The 20,924-nt window shown below is 50.9% G+C and overlaps 1 long non-coding RNA gene across 19 annotated transcripts in view; it reads left to right on the top strand.

Moving 5' to 3' along the window:
• Positions 1-434: 434 nt before the first annotated feature.
• LOC114211185 (uncharacterized) overlaps positions 435-20,924 on the top strand; it is a 376,382-nt gene continuing 355,892 nt past the window's right edge. For 18 of the 19 annotated variants that reach the window (XR_015768071.1, XR_015768068.1, XR_015768063.1 and 15 more), the window contains exon 1: positions 435-616. This is a non-coding gene — a long non-coding RNA (uncharacterized LOC114211185). Of the gene's footprint in view, positions 617-649; positions 778-20,924 lie in introns of those variants that run through there. The other variant, XR_015768061.1, reaches the window with a different exon arrangement.

Here is a 20,924-nt window from a genome sequence, read left to right as displayed (position 1 = left end):
GGCGCTCCAGGGTGCGGGCATCCCCACAGGGTTCGTGCCGGTTCGCTCCGGCCCCGGCGCCAGTGCAGCCGGGACCCCCGCCAGGTGCCGAGCGCTCCTCCCTCCACCCCCTTTCCCGGCGCCCAGCGCTCCGCTCCCCTCCCCCCTAACCCCAGCGTCTTCTGGGCCCTAGGCAGTCAAGGCGCCCCAGACCCGCCCCGCCTCCTCGCGCAGCCCTCCGCCGCTCGGCGTCCGGCGCTGCCCCGGCGGCGGGCGGAGGGGCGCGCGGGGCGGCGAAGAGCCGGCGCTGGAGAGCGCGGGGCGCGCGGGGACTGAGGACGCACGCGGCCGGCCGGGCGGCGCGCGCTTCCCCCTCCCCCGCGGCCCGAGCGCGAGCCGCCGTGACGTCACGGGCCGCCCGCCAGCCCCGCGCTCCAGCGGGCAGAGCGCGTGCGGCCGCCGAGCACATGGGCTCGCGGGCCGGGCGGGCTCGGGGCGGCCTGGACCCGGACGGGCCGCGAGGGGTCGCGCGCAGGGACGGGCCCCGACACCCCCCGGGCCCCCGAGCGGATTTCCACGCGGGGAGGATGTTGGCAGCCCCGGCGACCTGCCGAGACACAGCGGGATCCACCTTCCAGTAAGTTAGAATTTTGCCCTCTGCGTTTCTGGGAACTCGCAAGCCTCGGCCTTGCGGGTTGGGATGCGCAGAGAGTAGTTGGACAGAGGAAAGGGGCTTTCGGATTCCGATGTGTGCTTGTTAATCGTGCACTTTGCTCATCACCAGACTCGAGAGTGGCGGTGAGTTTGGGCGTTGGTGGGGGGCGGGGGGGGAGGAGACATCAAATGGGCCATGCATGCATGAGATAATTCCGGGTTTGTGCACTTGATGGAAGGTGTATTGTTACCCAACACCTAAAAATAGACCTCCAGTCAGTCCCGATTTGGGGTCGCAGATGTCGTTTGGAGGACCCTTTTGAGAAGCTAGAGGTCTGTGAACCATATGATGCTGCCTCCATCCTTTGACCATTATCCTCCCCCACCAGAGGATTTTCAAAAACCCAGCAATTGTTTTTGGAAACTTTCTGTGCTTTTGCATTGCATTTACAGATTTGCTGGGTGCCCCCACACCCTTCTCATGGTCATTCTTTTTGGATGGCTTGTTGGTGTAATTGTGTTTACTCTCCCTAGACTAACGTGCTCTTATTTTTGCCAGTGTTGGGGGTGGGTATTGACTTTCAGGAAGGGCAGCCATGAGGCTGCATGTGTCCGGTGCCCGGATACACTATGAATTTTCCTGATACTCTGTAAGCGTGGAATATTCTTCTGCTCACTGGAGCCCCTGGCTTCTAGAAGATGAGAGAAGAGGGGAAATCACTTGTGAGGGTTTTTAGGGAGTAGAGGGGGGAAGTTTTGGTTTTCCTCTCTGGTCTTATGTTTTCCAAAGAGGCTGGCAACCCCCTCTGGCCCACTTCACCACTGTGAGCCCTGCCTCCTAGAGCTGTTTCGCTGCTGGAGGAAGCAAAGCCTGGAGAAAAACGTGTGTTTGTGTGTGGTGGGTGGGCGGGGGCCTGGAGGACGGAGGGACAGTATCTGCTCTGCTGTTAGTCATAGGATGTTGCAGACCTATTTTGCATACTGGCGTTGACAAGTTGAGGCTTGTTCATTTGACACAGTCCTGTGGTCACAGCAAATCTTTATAAAACTCTAACCAGTGGAAAAGGTGCTTGTATGGATCCTCTGAACCCTGAGTGGAACTTCCTGAAAGCTTTATTAGGAGAAAAACCTTCCTGGAAGCAGCAGAAGGACAAACAGAATCGCTGGCTGGGCAAAGCCTCGTGGCCTGGTCTCCATGACTTGAGGGGAGTTACATCTTAGAGGTGAGGACTCCTCGTGGTCTGAGCCATTGGCAAAGGGCCCGACTGGAATTCCTTGTGTGGGTCTGGTGATGGAAAGGCTGGGTGGGTACAGGGGCGACCATAATGCTGTACCCATTGAACTCCTAGAGGGGGTTTATTATGTGGTCATGTTGTTGTTTGGCCTGGTGAAGGGTGCTGTTTATTGTTGTTGTTGCTTTACCTACTCTGAGTGCAGAATATTGCATAAACCGGGCTTCTCTTGAAAGTAGACGAAATCAGCTGCTTTTTCAGATTTTCCTCTCTCTTCTTTCGTCTCCCCCCCCCCCCCCCCCCCGCCATGCTGTCCGGTGTGCTCTTTCTGTCTGTGGCTGGAGCTTTTTTGGCCTGGAAGGACCAAGTTCTTTTTCTCAGTTCTGAGATCTCTGACCCCCACTGGTCCCTGTGATTGCTGGTCTGAAAACCGGATGGGTTCTCCCTGTCCACATCAGTCAATCCACGTGCTTCGGCGCTTTTTTTTCTTCTTGAATGGCAGGCAGGCAGGCTGGCTGGGTTTGGGGCCTTCTGCCTGCCTGGGATGGACGCTTTTCTCGGACAGCTCAGCTCAGGAGTCTCCTGGATGATAAAACACCCCTACTTTCTTCTGTGTGTTCGTGTCCCTGAATTTGGCCAGACCAATGGCAAATCAGCCCTTTCCTGAGGAAGCCGAGGACCTTAGGTAGTTGCTGGTCCGTATTGTCTGGGGACGTGGCCATGGGCCTGTTGAAGGCCGCACTTGACTGTGTCTGTTTGATGTCAGATGCCCTCCTGGATGCTCTGGCTTTTTATTTTGTATTCCCTTTCACTTTGGCTGTAGACACATCACTCTCCTTGTGTTTGTTCTTTTCCTTCTCTCCTGATGGTTTGTGATCTCTTTAAGAGACCAGGACTCCCTTGTTCTGTATCCCGCGTCTGTAGGGAGACCCGGATCCACGGTGGGAACAGAGCAACATTGATGAGCCCCATTGACAGTCTCCCTAGTAAACCTCAGAAATTCTAGGTCTTACTGGAGAATGCTGCTCAGAGGGTCCTTTGATAGGTGCCTCCTCCATCTCTTCTGTTTTTCCAAGTAATCTATGGAACTAATAAAGGTAGTAAGAATAACAGATAATAATAATGATAGTAGTTCCTATAACAGGAAATTGTATATCATGCCAAGCATGTTCTTTGCATTGTATGCCCCTTACAATCTTACTAGGCAATTATAATAAAATGTGTAGCAATGATGAGGTTCTTATGGGCCAGCGTCCGTTCTGAATGCTTTAAATGTATTACCTCACTTAATCTCCCAGTAGTCATATAAAATAGGATTATTATTATTACCAGAATTTTGCAGGTGAAGAACCCACAGCTCAGAGTAGTTGAAAATAATTGCCCCTCAGGTCACGCAGCTGGGGAGCAACATAGCCATCAGGATTTGGCCCAGGGCCTGCTTCCAGAAGTAAGAGGGCAGTGAAATTAAAAATAAGCAAAGGATGCTTATTGGCCTCGAGCAGGGGGACTCAGGCAGGATAGAAACGGTCACATCTTGCACAAAGACACCCCTTGCTCTGGCTGCCGGCCTCTTTCTGCCCTGGGGGAGCAGGCTGCTCCTAGTGGGGCCACGGAGTCTCAGACCTTTAGTGTCTGGAGAGCTCTCGCCCCAGAGTCTGGGGAACAAAGCCCCTGGGGCCCCGGGCAGGAGGCTCTGACATAGTGCAGAATCTATGAGTATTTGTAAAGTGCCACATCCAGACACCCTGCCTGACTTAGTGACCAGCATTTAATTACTATCAAAATCCACAGCAGATGGGAGATAGGGTTCTTTTCAGCCAATCTTCCCCTTCCCTCACATTCCCCACAACTGCTCTGAGTCCCTGCCTTTATCCTGAGTGTGTTCAGCTCCTACAGCTACTGAACCTACCCATACAAAGATTGTGGTGGCCCCTCTCTCAATCCTGTCAGTAAAAACAATAACACCGTGGGTCATAAAACACAAGACTTAATATTCACGAGGTCAAAATGGTCTCAGTCATTTTTACTGGCAGAAATCTGACTTGTCTTTCCTTTGTTTTCTCTTCCTCTTTTTGGGGGGGTGAAGGTAGAGTAGAGGGTATTGTTTTGCTGGCGTCTGGTGGGGTAATCTATAAGCCCCAAGATTACTTGTTTACCTGCCACTTTCTCCCTTGTTGACCATGAGCTGCTTGAGAGCAGGGGAGGGTGGGGTCAGGAGGGGCCGGTGGTCATCTTCATCTGTCTGGTGGCTAACACAGCCCTGGGTCTTAGTTGAATCAGGTGACTGTCAAGGACTGCTTTGTTTTCAAGGAATCGAGCAGCCCCCAGGCTACAGTCATTGTCAGTAAGAGATGAAACCGCCCAAAGTGGGGGGAAGTAGAGGGTTTGCCCCGCGGGAATGGACACTGAAGGAAGAGAAGGAAACCAGCTAGCTGCTGTAGGTGTCTGGGTAATGCCTAGAAGAGGTAGTGCAGATCAGGGATATTTTGGGGGCAAGTTACTTCACCTCTGTAAGCCTCAGTTTTGTCATCTATAAAATGGGGATGATAAAGCACTTGCTTCACAAGTTGGCCGTGAGGAGGAAATAGGGGATGATCAGCATTCGGCAGAGTGCCTGGGCTCCTAGTAAACCCTCTGTAAAAGTTAGCTAATATTACTCCTGCAATTATTGGGTTTTTATTACTTCCTGTGGCTGCTTGGAGGAGTGGTTTCTGAATACATTTTAATGTAAAGGTAACACTGGTGACACAGATGATAAGATGGCAGTGACTTCATAGAGGTCTTTGCAAGAGAAAAGGCCTGGCAGTTTTAAGTAAGAAAGAGATGAGCCATCAGGGAAGCTGCAGAAGCAGGTCTCCGAAAGGACAGGGATGGGGGGGTGCCCCTCAGGCCTCATCCTGCCTTTGCAGGTGACTTACCCTCTCAGCTGCGATGCAGGGAGAATGGTTTTGCCCTCTTGGGGATGGTGCAGAGCACTTTGCACAGAGGAAGTAAGCCCTTGAAGCAGACAGAAGAGCAGTTGTCACCGATTATTCTTTAGGACTCCCTTTTCCAGGGGTGCCTGGGTGGTGGCTCAGTCGTTAAGCGTCTGCCTTCGGCTCAGGTCATGATCCCAGGATCCTGGGATCCAGCCCCGCATCAGGCTCCCTGCTCAGTAGGAAGCCTGCTTCTCCCTCTCCCACTCCCCCTGCTTGTGTTCCCTCTCTCACTGTGTCTCTCTCTGTCAAAAAAATAAATAAAATCTTAAAAAAAAAAAAAGGACTCCCTTTTCCAGGTAGCTTTTTGCTTCTCTGCTCAAGACCGACGGATCCATTCATTTCGTTTGCTGAGCAGCTGCTGTGTTCTGGGCACTGTTCTAGCTGCCGGAGGTCCAGCAGGGAAGGAAAGAGACAAAAATCCCTGCCCTCCTGCGGCGTCCTTTCTAGTCCAAGCCACACAGTGGGACAGGTGAAGGCAAAAACCGCACCCACTTGGTGCAGAGTGGTTCTGGCCCCGCTGTGCCCTTGGGTGTAAGGTGCCTAGCACCAGCCTTGGCATGTGGTCGTTATGATGTAAATAAGTGGTAGTTGCTGTATTTATATTCTCTGAATGTTTGTGTCCTTCCAAAATTCATATGTTGAGGGCACCTGGGTGGCTCAGTCGATGAAGCGTCCGCTTGGGCGGCTCAGGTCATGATCCTGAGGTCCCGGGATTGAGCTCCGCTTCGGGCTCCCTGCTCAGTGGAGAGCCTGCTTCTCCCCATCCCTCTTCTGCTCCCCCTGCTTGCGCTCTCCCCCCCCCCCCGCCCCCCGGCTTTCTCTCTCTGTCTAAATAAAGCAGACTCCTCACTGAGCAGGGAGCCCAATGCGGGACTTGATCCCAGGAGCCCGGGATCATGACCTGAGCCGCCCAAGGCAGACGCTTCACCGACTGAGCCACCCAGGCGCCCCGCTAATTGTCTTAGGGGGTAATGCCTTCTGAGGGAGCCGGTAGAGCAGGTGAGGGTCTGGAGGGCTGCGGTGGGCTGCAGTGTTAAGTTGGCTGGTTGGGGCACGCTTCCTCTAGACGCCGACCTTGGAGCAGCCTTGAAGGAGGTGGAGGAGGTTGGTCTAGAGGAGGCTGTTACAGGCCCTGGGGAGGCCAGGATAGAGGCTGAGAACAGGGGTGAGCCTGTGAGATGGAGGAGCAGCATGGAGAATGAACTGGAGGGGTGGTGTGAGCCGGGCAGACAGAGCAGAGGCGGAAGGGGGTGCCAGGGCAGCATGCAGTGAGTACTTTACACGGTCTTCAGGCCTTTGTGGAGACGTAGTCTTCTTTCTCATTCCTTGATTGGGGTGTAATTGACATATAACGTTCTCTTAGTTTCAGGTGTACCTGCGGTTGATGAAATGAGCGTCCCAGCAAGTCTAGCTAATACCTGTCACCTTATGTAGCGGTTTGTGTTTTACTTTGTAAAATGGGGAGCTATTGAAGGGCTTTAGATGGAAAACTGATTGGATGTGACTTAGTTTTTGAAACGATCCGTCTGGCTACTCTGCTGAGAAGGGCCTAAATCAGGGTCAGAAGCCAGGGCCCCAGGGGCAAGCAAGCAAGCACCGCAGGCTCTTGGTCCAGGCTGGTGGTGGTGGGCATGGCTGCCAGTAATGGGCTTCCGGACTGTTCAGGGCTGTATCCCAAGCATCTAAAACTGTGCTGTCCCGTGTGGTAGACACCAGTCTTAGGTGGCCACTGAGCACTTGGAAGAGGCTAGACTGAATGGAGATATAATGCATGTGTAAAATACACATCGCTTTCAAAGACTTAGGGCAAAAAGAGAATGTAAAATTCTCTTTCTCTTTCTCTCTCTCTTTCATGAATTCTTTAATCTTGATTGTATATTGAAACGAGATTTTGGATATGCTGGCTTACGTACATTATTAAAATTCCTTTCACCTGTTTCTTCTAACTTTTTAAAAACATGGCTACTAGAAGATCTGAAAGTACACGTGGCTCGCGTTCTGTTTCTGTCCAACAGGGCGGCTCGAGAACGGTGCCTGGGACGTGGTAGACATTAAGGGGATGGAATGAGTGAGTGAGTGGGCGAGTGAGTGCATGTACAGGGGATTCTGCAGTGACTAAGAAACCGTCCTGTCTTGAAGAAGCTCCCAGTGGAGGAGAGAGGCAGGTGGCTAATGATGCCTGCTGGGCAGGGGGACATATGAAGAGGGATGAGGGGGTCTCTGGTCTCCACAAGGTCCTGGAAGACAGTGAACTGAGAGAGGAGGCTCCCGTAAGTTATGAGGAGATGGCAGGAGGCTGGGGGACTCTTGAGAGCCTGAACGACCAGGCAGAAGTGGATTTAAATGGGTCCTGCCAACTCTGGGGGCTCTTTCCTTGGATTGCAGCCAAGGAGTAGTTTTCCAGATTTTATATTTAGAGAGATGACAAATGCACATGGAGGGTGGGTTTCAGGAAGGAGGTACCTGAGTTGGAGATTCCGGGCTCTGGGATGGGAAGTGTAGCTTCCCTCACGTGAAAGGAATGGGAGCTTATCTTAGAAAATCTGGGAAAAAGTCTGTAAAAGTTAAATATAATTTCTTGAGTTAAATACAGTCAGTGTTTTGTCTTTATTGCCGCGGTTGTTATTCTGGTGTGTATGGTCACATCCTGACTTGTCCTAGTTACCATTAGGTAGCAGGCATTCTTGAATATTCTTGTGTACTCTGTCCATTTTTATTGCATAGATAACATTTCTGTTCAGTGATGCACAGGTCCATAATAGGCTGTTTCTCATATGTATCAAGTTTTCTATATTTCAGTTAAAGCTTTTCGGTTTTGCTTTTTGTTTTTGGTAAACTCCCAGTCTTAGGATTATTACATCATAGTGTCTCAATATTTTAAAAATTTTAGGTGACTGTCGTGACTCATGAGATTGGCCCTGAAGCCACGTGTGCTTTTTTCTGGCGAGAGGTGTGCTGTTTGTTGCTGTCATTGGTACCATGATACACTGATACGTCATTAACATTTACGTATAGTGTGTATTACATGCTAGACGCATGTTTCCATGCATCATAGGCACTTGTATTAGATTTTTCTTGACTTTCATTTATTCAGCAGATGTTTGTGGAGTGCGTGTTGTATGCTGAGCATTGTTCTAGGCCTTGGGTGTTCAGTAGTGATCAACAGATATGGTACCAGTTCTCAGGGAGTTTATTTTTATTTTATTTTTTTTAAAGATTTTTATTTATTTGACAGAGAGAGACACAGCGAGAGAGGGAGCACAAGCAGGGGGAGAGGGAGAGGGAGACGCAGGCTTCCCGCGGAGCAGGGAGCCCGATGCGGGGCTCGATCCCAGCCAGGACCCTGGGATCATGACCCGAGCCGAAGGCAGACGCTTAACGACTGAGCCACCCAGGCGCCCCAGGGAGTTTATTATGTCGTGGGGGAGACACAGAAAGAAGCAAGCCTACAAAAAACCCCCACCATTATGCGGAATGTGAAAGGATATGAGTGGAATAATGTGGGAGGATAGTTCTGTGGGATGGACGGGTCAGTGCTGAAATCCTACATTCCAGTGAGACCTGAAGACCCAGGAGAAATTCACCAGAGTAGGAGCAAAGCACACCTGAAAAGGGAAGCATTGACGAAAGTGACTAGCTATTAAAGAAGAAAGCATGTGGAGCAGAAAAAAGCTGTAATAATGAGGGTGGAGTTCCTCAGAGTCAGTAACAAAGAGCCAGACAACCTCACTGCAAAGTAGGTAAAAGAGATCAACGAGCAGTTCTCAGAGGAAGAAGGCAGAGTCAAGAGTGCCTGTGAAGAGGTTCTGAATCTCACTGATCAAGTCAGGTGTGAGGTCTGATCGAGGTCTGATGTCTGTCCAGCAGATTTCCTCTGTTTTGGTGTACGGCACGAGGCGTTTTCATAAACACACAACAGCTGTTGTAACACTGTCACTGTTGCTGTTGAGGTCCAGACCATTTCCATCACCCCCAGACGTCCCTCCTGTCCCTTTGTAGTCAGTCGGCTCCCCCACCCCCAGCCGCTGACAACCGATAATTTGTTCTCTGACCTTGCTGTTTTACCTTTTTCATATAAACGGAATTATACAGTGTGCAGCCCCCCCCACCCCCCGCCCCCGATGCAGGGGCGATTCCGCTGCAGGTACCAGCCGTTTGCCGGTTTCGATGGCTGTTCTGTTCCACGGATATGCCGCCAGTTTAGTACACATCCTTCAGTTGAAGGGCCTTTGAGTTGTGTCCAGGGGGTACATTTTTCCTGTTTTAAAATGTGCCCAAAATAGGAAGTCTGACTCAAGTCTTGGTGAGGCTGTGTGGCACGGGATCCCCCGAACTCAGCTCGCGAGCATGAGGTCGCCTGAGAGACCCACTGGCAGCATGCGGTAAAATCAAAAACATGTGTGTGACCCCCACTCCTTCGTCAGTTTGAGAACTCACAGCTCATGCTCTGTGTTCTTTAAGGATCCTCAGAGATGGAGGGGAGTGGCTGAAGAATGGGCCAGAAGGACTTGGATCAAAGTCACTATTGTCATCTTAGGAGGACGGAGGGAATGGGGCTGGTGGCCAGGGTCAAAAGGCTACTTTAACTTTACTTTTAATGCTTTCTAAAAGAATAATACAGACATGCAAAATGCTTCCTGGAGGAGGTGACCCCCAAGCTGAGACATAAAGCATAAAGCAGGAGTTACTTAGGAGAGGAAGTGGGGAAAGGGACTGACACCCGTCCCATTTCCCCTGCCAGCTGCTTCTGTCTGTGTGAGACGTGACTGTCAGAAATCAGTCTGCAGACGCCAGTCCTCTGGAAGAATCCTGTCACTCCTAACCGTCGGTATCATTCAGGCCCCATATCTACCAGCTGCCTTTGGCCAGGCCAGCCATGCTTCTGACCCATGGCCAGGGCGTCCACGGGGTGGACAGCACTCAGCCTGCAGTTTGGGGTGGGGTGAGGGCTGGGTTCTTGGCTGCCCCACCGTTCACATTCTCTGGGCTGTTCGGTGGCTGCTCACTGCAGGCCTATCATGCAGCAGGTACTCCGACTAAAAATGGTAAGGCATCACAAGCTTTCAGTCTTGGAGTTTCAGGATCTAGTCTGCCTCCTGAAAAGCACAGTCTGGCCAGGAGCGGGGCAGGAGGAAGCACCCAGACAGGTAGGGCAGGCTGCAGGAGGTGGGTGCCCCTGGGAAGCCGTTCCGGTGCTGTGATGTCAGGTCTTAAGTGCTGGACCAGGGGCGGGATGGTTGCATAACCAGGGTCAAGGATGTCGGGATTCCTTCAGGTATAAAACGTGAAAACCTTATTGTACCGTCTGGGAGTTGTGTCTTCCAGGACACTTTCCCAGTGTCTACACACTGCGTGTGTGTAGTGACAGAAAGAATGATTTCTCCTTTCCTTCGTCACCCCTGGCTTGTTTAAAAAACCCTTTGCTTTTCCTTTTAAACAAGCAACTATGCAGGGAATGCCTTGCTGATTGAGAAAACATGTGTGGAATGTCCAGCGAGATGATAGGGAAAGGATAGTGCCTTTGGCTCTGGGAGGACAGAGGAGGCTCAGGCCAGGGGGCAGCCTCCAAGCTCCTCCTCCCAGGGTCTCTGGGGGAGGGGGGAAGGTGGGCCTGTGAAGGGGCAGGGGGAGGCCGTGGCGAGGGGAAAAGCTCCGGCTGTGGGTGAGGCCCCCAGGCCCCCAGCGGCGGTGTCCTCTGGCCAGGATGCTCTGGCCTCTGCCTCATGGGTTTTTTATGGACCAGATGCACTCATCTGTTCTATAAGAAGCGAGACTCCGCAAGGATAGGAGATCTCTTTGTCTCTAAGTGGGAAGATGGGCTGAAGCGATCCCAAGGCTGCCTCGAGCCCTGGTTGGATGAATCATTACTTAAGTGGGACTATGGAATAAACCCCGTCAGAATGAATGCCAGAAGGGGCCTCTGTCTGCTCCATCTGCCCTCCCATAAATTACAGGGGCCGTTCCACACAGAGGACCTTTTGTTTTTTCTATTACCTTTTGAAAAATGGGAAAAGCCAATCATCCAATAAGAGGGCACTCTCGGCTGCACTAGCTAGAACGTTCTTCTGAGACTCCACGCCCAGGACACCACGTGTGGACCGATCTCTCCGAAATGGCACTCTGAGCTCATCCCTGCCCCTGTTCAACACCTTCCATCGCTCCTTATCTCTGTGGGATAAAGTCCAAGTACCTCCGCTTGTTGGGAAGGCCTCTGGCTACCTCTTCAGTCCCGCATGGAACCCTTCCAGCTCTGCTCTCCAGGCAGAGTCTTTTCTGTCTCCAAAATAAATGCACACGTGTGGCAGATGTGCTCAGCAGCTTGCACCCACCGCCATGGCTCTCCCATTGCAAGAGGAGACAAGCCACGCTTTGCTGTGCAACAACCCCCCCCCCCCACCGCTGTGCCTTGCGGGGGGGGGGGCGGGGCGGGGGAGCTGGGGGAGCTGGGTGTGCCATGGTGGGTGCTCCCTGCTTCAGTCCTTACTGACTGAAAGCGACAACTGGGCCAGCCCCTCCCCCAGAGATAAGGTAGTAACGTTTCTCCCCTGGAACAGCTTGTCCTCGGTGTTCTGAATTGCTTCCTCAGGCCCTCACGTGCTTTTGTGATGGGCTGTGTGTGCCTGGAAAAGTAATTGCTTCTTAGATTCTAGACTGCTCCTTTCCTTTTCCTGTTCCCTCTCTGCCTTGACACAAGTTGGCTTTTTGTTTTGTTTTGTTTTGTTTTCTGAGGAAGCCAACCCTCTTGTGTCTGCTGGATCGGAACGTGTGGTGTTGCTGCTCTGTTACCAGGCAGTGTTGGTGATGATGGTTTCCCGGCAGCTCTCGGGCTTTTGCCCTCCCGGCTGGCCAGTCATTGCTGATTTCCGGCAGGGGCACACGTGTGATTTTCGGATCCTTCTTCATTTACTGTGAGCGATCACAGCGAAGTTGCTGAAAGGAACAAACAAGCAGCTATTGGGGGGAGAGAAGCCCCACCCCACTTTCCCCGTCTTCTCTGTGTGAGCATCGTGCAGGAAAAATTCATTAAGGACATGGTTGGGGATTATAGGAGCTTCCTGTGCCTGGAACTACTCGGGGCTCCCAGGGAGTAGCAGAGAAGAACTACGGAGTTTATAGTATGGAAGATCTAGTCCTTGGCTTTGAGGGATCTGGGCAGAGTGAGAGCAAAAGTGCTATCATTGATGAAGCAGCCTTCATGGGCTCACCATGCAGCCTTGTGGTGGTTAGTATTACCCATCGCTGTAGGAAAACGCCGTCCTGCGGCTACTGAGCCTCGACTGTGCACCAGTGTGCTGAACTTTTCCCACATTAATTCATGTAGAACTAATTCCGTGTGTAAGTTGCACTTGCACAGCTATCTTCAGTCACCCAGCATTTACCGCGTGTCTGTCCTACGGGCACCGTGCTGGGCTTGCAGCTCTGCAGTTGAGAAGAGCTCTGGGGAGCCCTTGGAGACCCTCCCGGCCGAGTGAGGACGGTGTGGGGGTACGCCCATGGGATTTGCCACGTGTCGACAACACCATGCTGGGTTAGTGGTTCTCAGAGATGAGCTGAGTGGTGCTGGAGCCCAGGAAGCCAGGCGGCTGAACACAGGGGAAGGCTTCGGGAGCAGCTGACTTGGGCGGGTCTCCGGGGATAGGGTGGCTGAGGTCCGGTTGGTTGGGAAGGCATCGAGGTCAGGGGATGGGGGCAATGGACAGGGTTGGTGGGGTGCAGCAGAGTAAGAGGAGATGGGTTTGCCTGTGACAGAGGGGCTATGAGTCTGTGTTTCTTATCTCTGGGAACACGAATTCCTTCCTCTGGCTGATGGTGAGGAGCTGTAGTCCTTAGAGTATGTTACTGACAATAGCTGAGCCTGCTGTGTGAAGGGCTAAGTACTTCACTTGCATCACCCCATGTATTGCTCAGCACTACTTCACATGATAGCAACCATTATCAACCCCATTTTCCAGATGGGACAAATGGAGGCTCAGAGGCGTTCGCTGACTGGCCCAAGTTCACACAGCTCTTGAAAGGTAGATGGGAACCCAGGTCAGAGTGTGGAGACAGGGTTTGGAGCCAACCCATTAACTCCAGATCCCCAGGAAATATAAAAACGAATCCTCTTCCCTAGATGGGAGTTTCTCTTTACTCCCATCCCTGTTTTCTGCTCCCCCGCCTTCTGCAGTGTTCCATTTTAGGTATCAGGACCGCAGGTCTCTGGTTCCAAATGAGACAATCTCTGGATAGAGATTAAGAGAGCAGAGGGACGAATTGGGGTTGTTGCTGTCCTAGGTGATCTGGATGGAGGGCAAAGGGCTTCCAGCTGTTGTTTTTTCTGTGTCATAAACCTGTTTTAATTATAAATAGGACTTGATTGCAGTGAGGGGGAAGGGGTGTAATGGGCACATTGATGAAGCGCCAATGGAGAGGAGACGCTCAGGTGTCTGGCTCAGGCTTCTCCTCCCTCACTCTCTCCCTCTGATTTCTGAACAAGAAAACAAGGGTGCCACCTCCATTTGCTCTCCTGGTGACCCTTGTAAGTGCCTCCCTGTCCCCAGCTCTGCCTCGGGCGGCCTGGGCAGAAGTGGCAACGTCCAGCGGGCCTTTCCCTTTGTGTTCCTGGCCTTGTGTCTGCCTCTCTCTTCCCGGACCCTAGCCGCTGGCCTGTCTGGCTTGAACCTCAGCTTTGCCGGGAGGTAGCTGTGTGACCCTCACATCTCTGGGCTGAGTTTCTTCCTCTGTAGAAGGTGACACAGGAAGAAACTGAGTTCGGATGAACAGATTTAGGGCGTGCCTCTCACCTCCCAGGCACCACATCTGAGGCCCTGGGAACTCGCAGGCTCTCCCAGAGGTGGTTGGGGACCTGCCCTCCAGCTGGCACATGGAGGGGGGTGGAGGGGGCAGGCCGAGAGGGAGTGGATCCAGGCCCGCTGCGTACCTCACCTCTGGCTCCCAACATGAATGAGAGGAAGCTCTCTTGGTGATAAGGCCTCCATACCGGCTCCCTACCCCCCGCCCCATGGTTCCCAAGAAAAGAGTTCCTGGTGTTGGACTGAGCGGGGAGTGGGGGCTGAGCGGGTGAGGCCATCTGGGCCGCCTCTGCACCTGTCTGGAATCCCGGATTCTGCCCGATGGTGTCAGCGGGTTGGGGGAGAGGTGTTTCTGTGTCGGGGTTGCAGTGAGTGGGCCTTTCATGTCTCCCGTCTCTGTTTCTTCCCCATTTTGTGAGGGGTGGATTGAGTCTTAAAGAACAGCTCTTGCTATTTGCTGGGCACTTACTCTCATTTATTGAGCACCTGCTGCATGAAGTGCTTTGCTCTACCCTCAGGCTTGGGCTTAGTCTTTGTACAAACCCTTTGAGGTAACTGAGCTGATCACCAGCCTCATCCTCATTGACCTCCTCCCCCATCCTCACTGACAGATATGGGGGGATGGAGGCATAGTTTGTTTTTAGGTTTTTAGTTTTTATATTTAAATTTTTTTGTGGAGGTAAAATACACATAATGAAATTTACCGTTTTCACCATTTTTAAGTGTCCAATTCAGTGGCATTGAGCACATTCACATAGTTGTGCAGCCATGAATCTCCAGAGCTGCTGCTTCATCCCAGATTGAAACTCTGTCCTCGTTAAACACTAACTCTCCATTCCTCCTCCCTCCAGCGCCTGGCAACCACAGTTCTTTCTGTCTCTGCAAATGTGACTAGTCCAGGTAGCGCCTATCGGTGGAATCAGACAGTATTTGTCCTTCAGTGACTGGCTTCTCTCACTTAACGTAATGTCCTCAGTGTTCATCCCTGTTGGAGGACGTGTCAGAATTACCCTCTCTCTCGAGGCTGAATGATTTTCTGTTGTATGTGTGTCCCAGGTTTTGTTCATCTGTTTGTCTGTTGATGGACATTTGGGTTGCTTCCACCATTTGGCTATTGTGAATTATGCCTCTGTGAACGTGGCTGTAGGTATTGCTGGGTCATACGCTGATTCTACGTTTAATTTTAGGGGGAGACTGCCGTACTGTTTCCATGGCTGCTCCGTATCCTCGCCAGCACTTATTTTATATATACACGTATATATATACATGTATATGTGTAAATAGTAACCACCCTAGTAAGTATGAAATGATATCTCACAGTGGGTTTGATTTGCATTTCACTACATGACTGGTGTTGTTCTCATGTGCTTATTGACCACTTCTAGATCTTAGCAGGAATGTTCGTTGTTGCTTTTGAGTTATAGGAGTTCTTTATACATTCTGGGTATTAATCCCTTTTCAGGTATACGATTTGCAAATACTTTCTCCCATTCTATGGATTGTCTCTTCACTCCCTTGAAAGCATCTTTGGATGCACAAGTGGTTTTAATTTTGATGATGTCCAACTTAGCTGTTTTTTTCTTTCGTGGCCTGTGGTTTTGGCGTGAGGCGCAGAAATTGTACGAAAACTCAGCCATGGTCATCCAGCCAGAAGTGTCAGAGTGTAGGTCTCGTGTGCCTTTGCAGCACTGCCCTGAGTCTTCATCCTTCGGATTCCGGTGGCCAGTGTTTACCCTGTCGGGTGTCTCAGTTCAGCTCTCATGTGCGTGATTGTGGTCATGCCTTCAGAGTTCTAGCAGGTGGCTGTTCTTATCGCACTTCCCAGAGTGCAGGGGAGCACCCAGCTTCCTGGTACCCAGCGAAGATTGGGTGAGGGCAGGTACTTGCTAACGTAGCAGTCAACAGCCTACAGCAGGGGTCACAGTGTGCCTACCCTGGACATTCCGACATATTGAAGACCCATCCTAGAGTTGTTTTTCTTGCAGAAGAAATGACCAGCAAATGCTTTTGGTGACGCATTTTGGGTGATGGTTGGTGAGCAGATTTCACGTAGCTTCAACAGTTAGCCCATCATCCTCTGTTGATGTCTCCCAAAGAAACGGATGTCATTCATTTATTGGCCAGTCATGAGGCATGGTAGTACATGGACATGGTAGTACCTGTGAACCCTGCACCTTGCTTAGGAGCCAAAATATGACCAATGAGCATTGGCTCACTGACTCCACCTGCGTCTTCCTCTTCTTCTTCTTGTTCTTCTTTTTCTTTTTTAAAGATTTTATTTATTTGACAGAGAGAGACACAGTGAGAGAGGGAACACAAGCAGGGGGAGTGGGAGAGGGAGAAGCAGGCTTCCTGCTGAGCAGGGAGCCCGATGTGGGGCTCGATCCCAGGACCCTGGGATCACGACCTGAGCCCAAGGCAGACGCTTAACGACTGAGCCACCCAGGTGCCCCCATCTTCTTTCTAGCCTCTCCCACCCCTACCCCTCAGCGCTCTCCTTCAGGGAGAACCGCGATCCTGGATTTTGGAGTTTATTATATATATCTTTGCTTAAAAATTGTTTTCACTGTATACGTGAGTATGCCTAAGTACTATTTTCTTTCCTTTCTCTTGAGCTTTACAGAAATTCCGTGCTCTCTGCAGCTTCCTTTGCCCCTCAGCCCCTCAGTGATAAGTCCGTGTTGGTGCACATGGTCGTTGTGGTCTGTTTCTCACTATGGTCATCTCTTCCACTGTGTGAACACACCATGGTTTATTTATTTGTTCTCCCAAGGGCAAGCGAATTGTTGGCAGTTGTTTTTCTCTGTTTTGTTGTTTTTTCTCCCCACACAAACAGCTCTGCTGGGTGTGGTCTTTTTTCTTTTTTAATAAGTGATCTTAAAAAAAACTTTTATACATTTTATTTGTTTATTTGACAGAGAGAGGGAGAGATAGTGAGAGAGAGAACACAAGCAGGGGGAGCCGCAGGCAGAGGGAGAAGCAGACTCCCTGCTGAGCAGGGAGCCCGATGCGGGGCTCGATCCCACGCTTGATCCCAAGACCCCGGGATCATGACCTGAGCCGAAGACAGATGCTTAACCAACTGAGGCACCCAGGCGCCCCTGGCACGGTCTTGTCTGTCTGCTCACACAGGTCCCAAGGAGCAGGGTTTGTGTGTAGGGTGCTGGGACCCTGTGCTGCTTTTTTTTTTTTTTTTTTTAATTTTATTTATTTATTTGAGAGAGAGAGAGAGAGAAACAGCATGAGAGGGGAGAAGGTCAGAGGGAGAAGCAGGCTCCCCGCTGAGCTGGGAGCCCGATGTGGGACTCGATCCCGGGACTCCGGGATCATGACCTGAGCTGAAGGCAGTTGCTTAACCAACTGAGCCACCCAGGCACCCCCTGTGCTGCTTTGTGACTGTCCCGGGATCCTACACTCTCAGAGTTGGAAGGGACTTCTTTGCCCCGTAGTTCACCTTCATTGATCATCTAAAAGGAAATGTTTTTGGCGTGGTGTTTAAGAGCTCAGTTCCTGGCATCAGATGGCCACCGCTTCCCTCCTGCCTTTGCCTCATTCTGTTACTTAGTTCATTGTGTGGTGGCCTTAACTTTTCCCTACCTCAGTTTCCTCCACTGTGAACCGAGGGTAAAAGTCTGGATCATTTCGAGGTTGAAATGAGACCGTGCAGGATTAACTCTGGGCCAGAGTGATAGTAAACGCTGAGCTGGCGTTGGTCCTGGTTGGTGTTTAAAGATCACTTATACCTGCCCCAGACTGATGCTGAGAGAGAAACTGATGCCCAGGACAGGGCAGTGACTCAGACAAGGTCACACAGTGGCAGCGGTGGGATCGGCGTTCCAGAAGCAGCCCCTGTTCAGTGTACTTTTCCTTCATCAGGGGCCCAGGATTCCAGGCAGGTCCTCGGTCCTGCTGGACCATTGCGCTCTGCCTGATGATCTTGACCTGCCCAGGTGGGATTTCCTCTCTTCCTGTCCAGACTTCCTAGTGCCTTTCTGCTTGGAATGTAGGAATGAAGGGCACCTGCTCCCATGGAGCTGTGATTCTGGTTGCCTGGGGCTTACATACCCCCAGCCAGGATAAGCCTTCCAGAAACAGATACACTGGATTGTAGTCTTAATAGAATGGGCTCCCAAGAGGCCCCACCCCACCCTGGATGCCTCCCTGAAGAGTAAATAGCCCTGTAATTTCTGTGCTCCTCCCTGCCTCACATTCCAGCCTTCAGGCCCAAATTAGGGGAAGAGGGCAGGCAGATCCCTCTTCTAGGAGAAGGACCCGGTTCATCAGCAAGATTTATTCATTCATTTATTGGTCAGAGCCCAGAGCCTGGGCTTTTAACTACCTGGGGCTCTGCCTGGCGTTTTGAATTGTTCTGTTACTTGGTGGCAGAGACACCAAAAGCCATGAGATAATTGTTCCCATGCATTAGGAGCATGGAAGAGCGTCCAAGGCGTAATGGATAAGAGTGAGGACTTCCTGTTCGCACAGTGTAGGTTTGGGTCCTGCCTCTCTGCCTTGGGAAGTCTCATCTCCTGGGGGAAGTTACCCTCTTGAGTGTGGTTCCTCATCTGTAAAACTAGAAAGGAAATAGTACCTACTGGATACTTTGTTGTGAAGATTGAAGGAGATTCTGTGCATGAAGAGCTTCCCCCAGAGCCAGCATGTAGTAGGTGCTCAGTAAGTGCAGGTGATTATTATCCGGCCAGCCCGTGAGCCCCAAATGGGGAATGAGGTGTCTGGCACAGTAGGTGGTCAGTGAACACGGGATGAATGAGCGAGGGTGGTTAGTGCTTTCCATTTTGAAAAACATTTATGAATGTTGTTTCATTTTTTAAAATTCCTAGTTTTGGAGTTTTGGGATCCATGCTTAAGCCCTGTCTCTGCAAAATGACATTAATTGCTACCTTCCTTTGGGCCTTGATTTCCTCCACTGTGGACTCATGCTAGCGTGCATGTAAATAGCTCTGACTGTATACCAGCCTTTGATCTGAGCTCTCTGCCTTTGTATTTAATCTGTATGTGTAGTCTATGTGGTCAGTCTTAATTTTCCCGTTTTACTGATGGGAAAACCGAGGCAGAGAGGTAAGTGACTTTTCAAGGTAACTGCGAATAAGTAGTAGGACCAGAGCTAAGATTTGAAGCCAGGCAGCCTAATTTTAGGATCTTTGTGTCTTCACTGGTCTGCTTTCCTGCCTTGAGGTTATCTCTGCCTCAAGGGTCCCAGGTTACTGGTTGAGATGTGCAATGAGGAAGAATTTAGGGGCGCTTGGGAGAAGTTTATTAATGGCACCCACTGCCCAGCCCTCAGGAGCACAGAGCAGTCCAGGGGAGGCCCCCCACGCTGAAGTGGCAGGGGGGTGGGATCCGAACACAAATGTCCCTTTGTCCCTTGTACAGATCATCTCTCCCATCTGGCAGCTCCAAGGATCATCCACATTCTTTCATCCTTCTGGAATGTCAGTGGATGGAGTATGGTCCTAAGGGTAGGGCCGAGCATTTGGGGCTTAGAACTCTTTGCCTTTTGAAGAGATGTTTGTGGTGTCGTTGCTCCCTTGGAGTTTGCCCTGCGCTCCCAGTTCAGCCTGTTTGGGGGATGAATCCCAGTGTAGATGATAAATGCAGTCACCCACCTGTCCTGCAGACTTTGACTCATGCTGGGACTTAATCATTGAGAGTGGATTAGCGGCAGGCTCCTTCCATTTGTTGTAGTAGCTCATGGGGCTCAGGGCGCACACCTCCCTCCCAGGCAAGAAACTGATAGCTGCCAAGTTGCTTCCCCCTCCCCCCCAAATTGACAGTGTGGCTTTCATTGTGGGAGTAATAAATGGTGCTTTTAAAGGATATCTCCCAGCTGTTGAGTGGGTTAAGCTTCCAGATGTTCCTTTGCCCAGGAAGCAGAGAAGGGTGCATGATTGGATCTCTTTGAAAGTTGGTGCAAACATTTCAGTGACTTGCCTCTGATCCCCCCAGGGGAGGTGTCATATTTCCCTCTAGGGAAAGAGGCACCCATTTGCTAGCGTGGCCTGGGTGAAGCATTTAGCAAGTTGTTAAGTGAAGACAAGTGACCTGGATTTGCAGGCAGGAGGCCTGAGTTCTGGTTCACACTGGCTGTGTGACTCTGGGCTGAGCAGGTGACCTCTCTGACCCTCGGTTTCTGAAGCTTTCAGCTGGGGGCACTTTTTAAAGAACTACAGGAAGCACAGTAGGGTAGAAGCCAAAAGAGTCTGTGCAGATGTTAGCTCTTACGATCAAAGGTTGTTGTGTTGTATCTGACAATGAAGGAAGACAGAGATAAAGTTTGTCCCGACCTTTGGGGGTGGGGAGGGGGATACGGAAGCCCAGAGAGGATGCGCTTGCTTAAGCCACAGCTGGATCTGTGCTGTCCACTGTGGCCCATGAAGCCGGTATGGGGCTGCTGAGTGCATGAAAGGCGGAAAAAGTCCGGGTTTAAGTGTGCTGTAAGTATAAAACGTCCACTGGATTTCTAAGTCTTAGTACAAAAAAGAGACTATAAAATATCTTTAATAGGTGTTCGTATTGATGATGTGTTGAAACGATAAGGTGTAGATACTAATTTAAACAAAATACATTGTGAGAATTATTTTCACTTGTTTCTTTTTTAACGCGGCTGCTAGAAAATTTTAAATCGTATTATGTGTCTGGCATTGTATTTTTGTTGGACAGTGCCGAGCTACCCGGTGACAAGAACAGTGGGCTCCAGAGTTGTGTGGTATGCAACCCGCACAACCATATCTGACGGACCTACCAGGTCTTGATCACACTTTTTATTTTTTTTTTAAGATTTTATTTATTTATTTGACAGAGACACAGCAGGAGAGAGAGGGAACACAAGCAGGGGGAGTGGGAGACGGAGAAGCAGGCTTCCCGCTGAGCAGGGAGCCCGATGCGGGGCTCGATCCCAGGACCCTGGCATCATGACCTGAGCCGAAGGCAGACGCTTAACGACTGAGCCGCCCAGGCGCCCCTGGATCACACTTCTTGATATGAATCCTGGCTCTCCCAATAATTTGTTGTGTGATATTGGTTAAGCTCTTTAGCGTCTCTGAACTACAGTCGTTCTATCTGTAAAATGAAAATTCTGATAGTACCTACTTTCATAGGGTTGTTGGAAGGATTAAATGAAATGATGCCTACAAAGTGCTTAGAACCCAACCCGTTCTAGGAACTCAGTGTGTCTTGGTTGTTGTAATTGTTATTTTTATTGTAGTGGCTGTTGTGTTTTAGGACCTGGAGACACAGAGATGGAACAGCCAGTCCTTGGGGAACCAGAA

The sequence above is a fragment of the Eumetopias jubatus genome, unplaced genomic scaffold, assembly GCF_037043125.1.
Source record: "Eumetopias jubatus isolate StellerSeaLion01/CBP00866 unplaced genomic scaffold, mEumJub1_p1.0 scaffold_4, whole genome shotgun sequence".
Lineage (NCBI taxonomy): Eukaryota > Metazoa > Chordata > Mammalia > Carnivora > Otariidae > Eumetopias > Eumetopias jubatus.
This window is presented reverse-complemented; position numbering and strand designations above follow the sequence as displayed.